General features: G+C 33.8%; 1 pseudogene; it reads right to left on the bottom strand.

Annotated features, from left to right (window-relative positions):
* Nucleotides 1–1623: 1623 nt before the first annotated feature.
* LOC140063278 (5S ribosomal RNA) lies at nucleotides 1624–1734 on the bottom strand (annotated as a pseudogene).
* Between the last annotated feature and the right edge of the window lie 11101 nt (nucleotides 1735–12835).

Raw genomic sequence — 12835 nt, 5'->3', positions numbered from 1 at the left:
AACGTACATGAATTTCGATCTCGTGATTTTAGGACACATATTTTTTAACTAATAAATACGTCGGAACCTGTAGGCTATGCTTCATAAATAGTAGAAAGGAAAAAACAGTATGGTAAAATAGTGCAATTGGAATTTACCAGTGTATTACAGTCGAAAGCAACATTCTTGCAAAACTTACTGTCAACAAAAAATATCGACCCATCATCGAGTGAAGGCTCTGCAAGAGTTCTCCGACGTGTTTTCCCCTTGCCACTTGCATCTAGAGAAGACTACAATTTATAAACAAATGCAGGCGATATAAATGCAATAACCTGTTCGCTTCTCTAGCATTGGCGCCAATTGTCTATATTTGTACTGTATTTACATACTGAACAGTTTTCCAATACACAAGCTTTGATTTGAAATATACAGTATAATCATGGTATAATATAGCAACTAGAAAACTGAAACGATGTCCTTGCGGTTACAGTAGTGTCATAGTACTTTCGTCTGTCAACAATTTTGTTGACAAGTTAGAGTGATTCCAATACACAGCTTTCTATAACCTGCTTCTTCAACCGCATTACATAATGCTATATTCTACATTAGGTAATTTATAACTAATAAGCCAAAACGAAACATAAATTTACCGTATCTGTTTTGCATTTCTGCCTGGTTGTTATGAAATTGTGAATAGAAAAATCTGTCTTGTTTATATAGGCATATTTGATGTACTGTAACGGTCATAGTAGTTACAGCAGAGAGTTACAGGTTCACTATAAAAATGACCTGATGGACAATTGCGAGGACTATCTGATATAACCAACAACAAACAGCCGCAAACACCTTATAACCTTACCTCGCCTCTATCCACCGCGTCATAGCCCTGCTTAAACCCAGCAGTGGTGGCGTCATCCGGTCCCAACCCCGTTCGGAGAGGATTGACCATGTTTGTCGAGCCTTTTGGTCCCTCCGTCGGGCAAATCCTGGCGCCACCTGTCCACTTCTCAAGCCTCTGACATTAATTTCTGTTCTGTGCTGTCCAGCTCATGCTGTTCCTGTATGTGATATTGTGAAATCGTCCACCATCTGCGTTTCTTTTTTCCTAATCTTTTGAACCATCTGTTCTCCTCTTGTCCATTACCGTTTGGCTTTTACTTTATCTCTCGGTGAATTTTAGGACAACCACGACTATATAATATACAATCTTGACTCATAAGACTGCTAGGAAAGGTACTAAATAAAACATATAAATGCTTCAATCTTTATCTTCATCGTTTTTTGTCATTATGTCTTTTGTCTCTTTTTTTAAGATTTATAAATGTAGAAAAGTAAATATCTGTACCGTATTTTACCAATTTGATGAAAATGCTACTCTATTTTGTGTGTTTATTGTATTGCTATTATATATATATATTTTTTTTATTTTATTTTATTTTAATTTTATTTTTAATCGAAACCAACAGCGATAATTACCGCCACTAACAGGTTTGATACAAACAAAGCCAGGACTGTTTAAAGCACCTTGATTGGTCCTAACAATGATCAAGGGCTTCTCTCGTCCAGTGCCCACCTTGACCAGAGGTCTGAGGCAGATACTAGATGCAGGGGATGCCATAAGAATGCCTAACGGGACCCCAGCTCCGTATACAGCACCCGTTATTCCCAGATGGTCTCCCATCTAACCAGGCCCAACGTCGCTTAACTTCGGTGATCTGACGAGAACCGGTGTTTCAACGTGGTAAAGCCGTATTCAAAGATATAGTTATGACATATTTATGTGTTTTACAAAATAAATTAAATTGAATCATGTACAACGCCGAAGGTCGTAACAAACATTAAAATTCTCGGAATTGAATATGGTTGGCTGTGACGTTTAATCACTACCAAGGTAAATAGTATTTTGAAAAAAAAATCCCTAACGGATTTGACCAACATCTTTAGTAAGAATTAAAAAATAAAATATGAAAATGCGTAGTATATAAACAGACGGGATTACAGAGGAACCGATATACTTTACCTGTATCCGCTAAGAAGCTCATAATTTTTATATAAATATAACCTCTTCAATGTCGAACGCTATTGCGTGACAGAAATCGGAAATTTTCAATAGATAATTCTAGTTTCTGTTGTGTATTGTTTCCTGTGTTGTAATATTAGCGTAAACAAACAACGTAATAACCTTTCTTTTATATGATTTTAAATATCCACGTTTATTCTATAAAAAAAATGTTTTGCCATGACATGGCTGTATATATTATATATTATATATATGGCTGTATATATAACTAACATATATCAACATATAATATAATTTTATAATCGTATGCCTAAACATTATTTTTGGTTTTTAGACGAATTATTTTTATTTTCACGAAAATCTGTTTATATAATTGTGCTATTTATAGGAAACAAATTTAGCATTATGCAAGCTAAACTAAACTCTTTATACAGCTTAAATAGTAGCTACCAAGATTTAATATTGATAGGCCTATTCCTAATGGTAAAATATAAATTTTCAATTACATTAAAATGTCACGGTTTTCAGTTCACTCAGTGTCGAAAAGTACGTTAAAGCGTGGTTCCCACTAGCGACGCAACGCAAGGACGTAACGCAACGCAAGTGAATTTACCAATCACAAGCGATGGCTTATTCGGTTTTGATTGCCAACTGTCTATAACTTCGCTTGTCATTGGTTAAAACGCTTGCGTTGCGTTTACGTCCTTGCGTTACGTTCTAGTGGGAACCAAGCTTAAGTTATTATCAATGTTGTTGCAAAGAAACGCGGAGCTACTTTTAGCCCTAGGCCTTAGTCGTCCAATTGAGTTTTGTCCCATGGAAATAGTTCAGGGCGGTTGTCCCAGTGGTTGTCTGAGGATAGTGAATAAGGCCTAGAAAAGTTTATCAGAATAATATGTCGAATTCAGCTGTTGTTGTGCCTTACCTGTAATAAATCTTCGTCTATAAAAGTTAAGCGATGTTTTAATAATTCATCGATAGCTTTAGGCCAATGAGTATTCACCATAATGGGCAATGCGAGGACCAAAGCGGATCAATTAATCTCTCAGTAACTCATTACATTCAATATAATAAATGATTTGTACCACCACTATTCAAAGCGGATCCTTTCAACACCACACCTGAATGTGAGGCTTTTATCATCAGGGAATTGTTGATGATTCAAACAGGTGAGGACACTCTTGGCATGATAGGCCTACATTACAAAACATGTACAATTTTTAGCGAGTGGTGATGGATCCTGTGAGCTGTTCCCAGTGGCCTAAAACGATGAGTGCTCGTGTATAATAGGTGGTCCATTATGCCAAAAGGACCATTGGGGGAGGGGGTGTTAGATTGGTGGGCGTGGGGTGTTAGATTGGTGTGGCTGGGGAGAATTATGGGATGAGACGGTTGACGGGTAGGCATATTTGCGGGTGATTGGTACGGGTGGGGAGTATATATATGATGGGGATTAATTTGATACAGAAATAAAATATTTTCGTTTTCAAATTCATGTATGGAGTTGTCATGGATGCGTTATTTTTATTTATATAAAAATAAGTTATGTTATTTATGTGTTGCAGTAACTAATAACCTAATATATATTTGTATTGTTTTATATTTATACTATGGGCGACCTCTTCAGTCATGGTCTCTCAGAGGGCCCAGTTGGTGATCAGTGGCTGTGATGTACTATACACCGGGGTAACCCCCTACTCGTCTCGAAAGATGTACTAGGTTCTTTAAAGTACACACGAGCTAAGTTGTGTACACTGGACCTACGGTTTATAGTCCTTGTCCGAGAAGACTTGTCCTATCACCAGAACCATGGAGTGAGTGAGCCTCGAACCCCTGCCGATGTTATGGCTACGTAATTACGCTTCCACTGTCTTAACCGCACGGCCACTCAACTCACTCCATATACATACATGTTATACATGTTATAGGCCTATGCTGTGATACAAAACCTAATACACTGTACTTATCTGATGTAATCTATGTGATAGATGATAGAAGGGCGTAACCAATAACGTCGATTAAGGACTGACCTGGGCAATTTTGCTAAGCAACTGTTATACGTCAATCATCATGCATGGAAGGATAGTAGCGATATCCGTTCTGCAGTATTATTTTTGGTGAGGAAACGTAGGCCTACTGACTGAACTAACGGTATCGCCCCCTCGACTTGTTTTTTGTTTTTTTTAGGTTAAAGGGAGAGATGGCATTGTATCGTTTTTAGAACGATACCGTAATATATGATTTAGAGGGGAAAATATTTATTAGTTAGAAATGCAGGTAGGCCTATAATTCAGGAAAAGAATTGAATTGAAAGGATATAATCATTGTTTTTTCCATCGAAATAGCATTATGATCGAAATGTTTAAGCATTTCACATGTGATACTATGTGATACTTTATTACAGCATTTGCCTATACTATGATATACGGTACTATAAAGATATATAAGATACAGACTCAGTACAAAGAAAATGCTTAATCCCTAACATAAATTTGTTTATGTTTTTTTTATTTGCCTAAAACAGTATTTTTTAATATAAATTATAAAACATATTCATGATTTAATTTTAGTTTTTAAAACTAATATGCAAGGTCTAAAGACGACTCATGCAATTGTCACGTGTTGCAACACCATATCCCAATAGGCATTTCGGTGTTAAGTTCAACTAGAGTGCTTCAATTTGAACTTCTACTTGATTTGAGTTCGTGTTTGTCATAACGAACGTTCTTATAATAAGAGTTAAGACATATTTTGAAAAGGAAATCATATAAACCCTGAAGGTAAACAAATCTTATTTTGAGACGGATATTATCTTGCTTATTCCCATAAGGAAAAGGCATTAGCGTACTGGTCTGTGTATTTGATTCGATAATTAACACAATTTAAAACCTGTCAAAATAAATAAAATCTTTGGTTATACGTTTGTTAAGCTCAACTCTTTGTTATTTCAGTATAAAAGAATTAAGTTACGAGTTGCCTGAAGTTGTTTTTTCCTTTTCATTCAAGTATAGGCCTACGTGCTCAAAATGGGCCTAACTTATTTAAAAAAAATACATTTAGGTCTAGATGTTTGTTTTTATAAAAATATAGATTATAAAAGAAAGCAAAAACAATATATTTTGAAATGCAATTGTAATGTCTAAAAACTAAAACTAAAATAACGTGACTTAGGCTAGATGAATATTTACTACCCTGCTGATATTCAATGTATACCACCTAGACTTGTATCTGACTGACTTGCGATAGTCAGTCAGGATCAATCTAGTGATAGCTACAGAATGTTGATAATTTAGGTTGTCAATATAAACAATGTTAGTAAAGCTTATTATTTTTCTGTGTTTAGGCTTTTTTTTGTCTTAAAACATTTTGGTGTTAAAACTTTGAACTCGCGAAACCCTGTGAAAAAAAAGGTTTATTTTTTGTTTGAAAGCTTGAAAATTTACAAAGTGCAAAATCCGATGTCATATGTGCCAACATTACCTTGAGGTATTCCATTCCATATCTTCTATTCATAGAAACACAATGTTTGATACACAAACATGTATGAAATAAATTATAATTAACGTTAATGTTTATTTGTAATTAGACATAATTAAAATTGGTTTGATTTAGAAGATTGTATGTGAAAAAATATACAAAGTTCCTATATCGACATGGTATCTGGGCTTTTAGTTAACAATTAATGACGTAAGTACACGTAGCAATAAATCTCTCAAAAGAATACCTGTACACATAAATTGTGTGAGACGAGCTTATTTACTTCAGTCTGTCTCATTTGATCACGTGTATTAACGCTGATGATAAACGATGACGACGACGTACAGTCACGTGTAGTAACAAAATGTTACGGTATACACTGCAGTTGTATTGCATATTATTATTTTCTTTTTGATGTGCGATACTTTCCTACACAGCGCCTCCACAAACTTTTATTTGAAACTTAATAAAGTCGTAACAATAAACATAATGCCGTACTACTGTACTGTATTTTATAAACCATGGAAATAATATTAAACATTTAAATTAAAAAGATGTTTACGCGTTTATTTGAGGTAAATTATTAGCAAACTTGTTAAATAATGTTTATCTAGGGCCAAACTACCTTGTCCTTAGTAGGCCTAGCTAGTTAGGTAATAAAAAAATACGTACCTTTTTAGCAGTTTGTAGCCAACCACCCCACCAGCTATACCACCATCTTTGCATTCACTGAAAAATAAATTAACACATATCGTTAACCAGAATATTCGAATAAAATGTTTTTAAAAGTACGATTTTGAAGGGGGTGGGTGGCGGAATGACAATAAAACAAAAGCTTACATTTAATTTAACCATGGCCCTATACATTTATAGGTCCTTTATTTAACCAAGAAATTTAGTGATAGACAGGCATAGCCTATACTTTATATCGGTAATAAATTGCATTTAATATTTTATAATTTATTTCTGTAAAATGGTTTCTACCGAAGTTAAAAATTATCTATACCACCGATTTTCTTCCAATGTTAACTCTTTTCTAATAGATAACGTCTATGAAATTCGCGGTCTATTTATTAGCTATACCTAAACCTAGACACAGCAAAATTCCAATTCTCATTTTAAGAGGGAAAAAACTTTTTTTTCAAGCCAAATATTTCTTGAAATCAATCAATTCTAACCGTACAGTATTTCAATACTTTTTTGCTTACCAAGAATCGAAACATTTCTTACACGAATCGCATACATTCTTATCATGAAAATACCGTATTACTTAACTCAATATAAATTCGTATCAAGAATACCAGACATTCTATAGTACTGTACTTCTTCAAACAATATTTTGAATACATAGGAATGTTAACCATTTTTATTATAGAATTCTTGTTTCAAGTAATTATGTTTCTTAAAGTACAGGTAGGCAAAAGGAATTAAACAATTTGTATTATGCTCTTTCTTTATGCAATCACGTTCCTAAAATGAGAATTTTTACTTGATAGAATTGTTTCAAGCAAAATTTGTCCCAACAAAAATTAAGGAATTCACAATTTTTTTTAATAAGAATTTTTTTTTTCATGCACAAACTTTCTTAAAAAAAATAACAAATAATTTGTCGATTTTTACTTTATAGAATTCAGCAATAATGTTTCTTAAAATAGGAAAATGTACCGATTTTTATCTTACAGAATTCATACATTTTTCGATTTTTTAAAAGGTACAGTTTCGTATTAAGAAAGTAAGTAATTTCCGATGCAAAATTTTAATATGGGGATATGTTAGGAGAAATTAAAATGAATGTAAGATATAAAAATAACACGTATTCAATAATTAATATATTACACCCATGTGCCCTCTGTAATATAAAAAGTACTATCAAACTAATAACCATAAATCCATTCGACACTTAAGACCTGAGAACCACGAAGTTCATACCCACGCCATGAACTTTGATTTACCAAAGCCAATGTATTACATATAGCTTACATTAAGTGCCAATTAATTAACACTGTCTTTGCCAATGAGTGTTAAAAAGTCAATAAAGAATTTTATAAAAAAAAAAAACTATAATCAAATAGTTGGCCTCGTTCATTTATCAACAGGGGAAAAGTTGAAGGAGAAACATTTTCCAGTTTGCAACGGGCACTTGTCCGGATGCTTGTCCAGTCCATCCGAGTTGTATGACTGGAAAGAGTTAGTGTCAGCGACCTCCCTAAGGTCGTTGGTAAATGAAGAGTTACAGCCAAGATAATTCCTTCAATTTCCAACATTGTTTGATCAATAATGAAATCAATTCCCAAATAGCAAGCAATTTGTTCTCTTGGATTTCAACAAATGATTTTAATTTATGGAATGTTGATAGTCTGCTCAAGCCATGACTGGCCCTCGAACCTTATTAGCGGGTCAGGTCGAAATGTCTCGTGTAGTTTGTAAAGGTCAATGAATGTCTCACAGGAGTGGAACAACAACACAAAGTGGAACAACAACACAAAGAAAGAAATAAAACTAACCATTTAACCACAAAAAAAAAGTGAATTGATGAAATCATTGCCATATAGTTTAAGACGTAAAATATCTGTAAAGTTATATGACTGAACAACTTCGAACAAAGTTGATTTAACTAAGCTCTGTCTACACTATCAAACTTTATGTTACAAAAAAGTGTGATGTGCCCATATATAGACATGATGATGTCATTTCACTACCATATTAATTTTGGCATATCACTGCCATATTTTGGCATATCACTACCATATTTTGGCATATCACTACCATATTTGGGCATTATCACTGACATATTTGAGCATATCACTACCATAATTTGGACACATCACACTTTTTTAAACTAGTTTGATAGTGTAGACAAAGCTGCGTTTGATTAAAACATTCCTTAATGTCGGTCTACATGCATATTCATCACCAGGATTCATTCAGTCACATCCTTAATGTACTTTTGAATTTTTGTTACCAACATTTTGATTTATCGAATAATGTTCATGAACCTGGTGATGATTATAAAAGGCCTACAAACATGTTTTAATCAAATTTAGTAGAAAGTAGAAAGACCTATAAAGGGTAATGTAATGTGGATGTTACTTGGCATCATGTATTTTATAATAAAATTTTATCAAATTGTCGGCTGCAGTCATACATTAAAAAAATATCATCTATTTAACTGTTCGTTTACTGATCGATAAATATGCATGTTCATAATTATTGTTACTGATTTAATATGTTATTTCAGAATGCATAAAGCCGGATGCTGAGGCATACTTTTCTATAACATTCAAATAAGATCATGACATTATATAGGAATGTATAGGCTAATATGAATGGAAAACACAACACATTATATACTGCATGGCGGCCTATACAAAATTATTAGGAAAACAGACCCGGCAAATGAAATATGTGAATGATATAACATGAGGATTACGAATGAATACTTAAAATTGCTGCTTGTATTAGTTCGTCATTTAGTGCCTTGTAATGACGGAAATTTAAAAAAAACATTTCAATCTCTGTGAAACCTTTTTGCTTAAAAAAATAATGTTTGCATTTTTACTAAATTATTCGCCTATGCCATTGTGGCTTTGTTGTTTCATATTTCTATTTATATATATTGTTTCTATAAGATATGCTTCAGAGATTCTCCCTTTCCATTCTTTATTTTTTTATCTTTGTCTTTGTACTATGATTATTTATGTATGTTTATGATTGTGTATGATAAATGGAAATAATAAAGAAAGACTGATAACAGATGTAAAAGATGAGGAAATCTTACTAAAAACAATATTTGAACATCACTCTGTCTGATATAATTCATTATGATAATCTCAACGTTACATATTAGAAATACAATCGTTTTAATCGACGATTCTTTATTTCAGAAAAAAAGTTTTTACCATAATTATTGTCTCTTTGTCAATATTAATTAAGAGAGAAAAACAACGGATATGTTATGGTGCGTTGTAAATCTAAATACTGTACTTCAAAAGCAACCTGTGAGTTAATCCACAAAATGTTGACATCTGATTTAAAAGACAATCAACGAAGGAAGTCAAAGTTGATTTAGACACGGTCATTTGAGTAATGAGACCAGTATGGCAGGAAAACTCAGCAAACATCAACTGCTTTAGCCCTTTTAGTTTGAAAACAGTGTCGTAGAAGATAAAGTATGTAAATATAATGTTGCAAACGACCGTATAACATAGACGATGGTTCTCCTTCTCGTTCTAAAACTTTTTTTCTTTTTTTTTACACCATATTTAATGGGTGATCCATCCAGCAATTGCTGATCATTAGGGACTCTCAGAGGTTCACAAGACAAACATATACATAAGATCCTCTACATAAACAAATTCTTATTACAAGTCCTTGTGAAGGAAGTTTTTAATTTTGTCCGTAGAAAAAATCATGACATGTGACGGGTCTTGAACCCCGGGACAAAGCATCGTAACCACCAAGACACACTAATAAAATACAACAATAATGAAACTTCGTATAAATAACCGTAGGCCTAAAGCCTTAAAAATAGATTTTCCAAAATTAACGTCAGAAACAATTTCTGAACTTTTTCTAAAAGACAACTGTCTATATATTATTTTGGTTTGACTAAGTTCATAGCGACATGTCATAGACTGTTGTTTTTATTGTAATGTGTGGTTTTACAACTTAATCAATTTAGTTTATTAACATCCTATGTTAGTTTTACCATGAAATAATTATTATTTACTCTATGGTATTACGAAATAACAATCTATTTCCTATAATTATCAAATGACTGTCTGTCTGAGTAAACTAGAAACAAAAATACAGACAGGAATTTCTATTTCATTGCAAGCAAATGAATGCGTTTACATTCTATAAAACGCGTTTCAGTGTTATTAATAAAGAAACAGCAAATTTTTCTGCTATGAACTGAACAGCACTTATGACCTACTTAATGGTAAACCGTTAAGCTTACCTCTGTGGACTATAATTCTCCTTTTGTATACTTTTATTATTTCCTATACGAGAAGTGATCATAGATATAATGGTTGAATAAAGCGCTATGCATCTAGGTTTGTGAACTAACAACTTTTTCCTGATTAGATATTTGGGTTATTGACCGATAAGTTATTATCTTCTATATTACTATGCTATCGTACAGTATATTACTTGTTGCTACAACGTACGTAATTAACGTATGCTATACTGAAATAAATTAACTTTACAAAATGATTATGGTAGTTTACGTGTTAGATTATTGATCAACATTTTCTAACCAGTTAAATTGGTTTATATGAAGGTGGCCTAGATTTTATGACTTACTGGTTTAAATTAACTAATCACATGTTGCATCGGAACGGGATTGAACGATAGGATTTTCACCTGATGGCCTACACACGAGGAACTGCAGTAGAAAATGTGGGGCCAGGAAAAATAAAACTTTTCATTTTCGGTTTGTAATAAGAAGTGCATTTAAGTTTGGTTCAGACGCAACGCAAGGACGTAGACGCAACGTAAAGCGTGGTTCCCACTAGCGACGCAACACAAGGACGTAACGCAACGCAAGTGAATTGACCAATCACAAGCGATGGCTTATTCGCTTGTGATTGCTAACTGTCTATAACTTCGCTTGTCATTGGTTAAAACGCTTACGTTGCGTTGACGTCCTTGCGTTACGTTCTAGTGGGAACCAAGCTTTAGCGAGCTAACCAATGAAAAGCGACAGTACAGTAAGTGCGTATAGTATTTATACCAATTTTGTTTATGAATGTGAATGCAAACATTTAGAAATGAAATTAATATTTAATCAGACGGAATATTTATTTTCTTTCTTTTTGTTTCATTGAAGTAGACATGAAAAATAAACGATAGAAAACAACGGCGTGTTTGGTAAACTGTGAAAGGACCTCCCTTGACCGTCGAGTAGACCGCTAGGGAGATATACGGTACAAACTTGCCATGAACCTGACGGATACGACCACCCCATCCATATTGAGTTACAAATGAATTGCAAACAGATTATGTGATTTCTTCCGTATGTAACATGTTAATAAAAGCAGGTCTCGACTTTAAATTAATATCTACCGGCAAGGCTATTGAAACGTATAAACAGTTATAAAAGTAGCCATGAATATATACTAGTTAAAACAAAAGAACGTATCAATAGGCCCTACTTAAGGCTATTAAAACGTATACAAAAAAGTAGCCAATATATACTGGTTAAAACAAAAGAACGAATCAATAGGCCTTACTTAAGTCAATCACTTTTGTAAACCCTAAAGGGTAATTCTCGGTCAAGCAGAAGTAACGAATCCGGCCACAGAACTTGCTCACCGAATTTTATAACATGTTTATGTTCCTAAATACTACAAAGAATATGACATGAAAAACAAACCGCAAAATATCAGTGCAGCAATCAACTATATTATTATTAATTTTGGTATGTTGTAAACATACGGCATCATTCAGACAAAAAATATATATAGGTCACATTTCCAATCTCATAAAAAATAATTATTCAAAAAGAGTGTTACAGATTTAAAATATTGATCAAATCGTGTATTGACAATGGGTAGATTGAAGGCAAGGCGATATGTTTATAATCATCAACACTTTTTATTCAAGACCGATCCCTTTGATCTCGAAGGTGGGTAGTAATATATGCATATTGTTATACGTAAGATTTGCAATTTTGATTAAAAGTCTGTCGCCAGGAAGAAGCGCGCGTCGATAATTAATCGTTTTTATTGTCCATACAGTAATTATATCACTGGGCTTTTGTAATTGCGAACAAATAAGGTACACAACATACATGAAGGTCTCTATGAATTTAACACCCTCATGATTTCGAAAGTCGAGTATATATAATTGCACAAAACGTATCACAACGACGGTACAGCTTTGTAAGCATGCGCAACGAATGATATCGACGATTGGTCAAGTATTTGCGTTACGCGTACGTCCTGGCCTTGCGTTACGTTCTGGCCTTGCGTAAGTCCTATATATTGAAAACAAAAACACTTTAGGAATTTCGCATCGAATGGTTTCTTTCATGTTATGGTTCACGTACAGGTAATTAAAAGAATACAGTACCAAGAATACGCCACATAAGAGAAATCGAAACGAACATTTGTTTCCACGTAGGCCTATTATCTGGATAACGTTTTACGCATTAAGGGTCTTTCACACCTGTTCCGGCACGGTTCCGGTCCGGCGAATCGAACGCCAATGTTTCGTTTTCACGACGCTCCACGTGGCCAAGCACCAATCGATATGCGCGTATTTGCCGTCGCCGGAACGGAACCGTGCCGGAGCAGGTGTGAAAGGCCCATTAGAGTGATGATCCATTCTTTTGTTTTATCCAAAATTTACTGG

This window comes from Antedon mediterranea, chromosome 11, assembly GCF_964355755.1.
Source record: "Antedon mediterranea chromosome 11, ecAntMedi1.1, whole genome shotgun sequence".
NCBI classification, from domain to species: domain Eukaryota; kingdom Metazoa; phylum Echinodermata; class Crinoidea; order Comatulida; family Antedonidae; genus Antedon; species Antedon mediterranea.
Note: the sequence above shows the minus strand (reverse complement) of the source record. Positions and strands in the feature narration are given on the sequence as shown.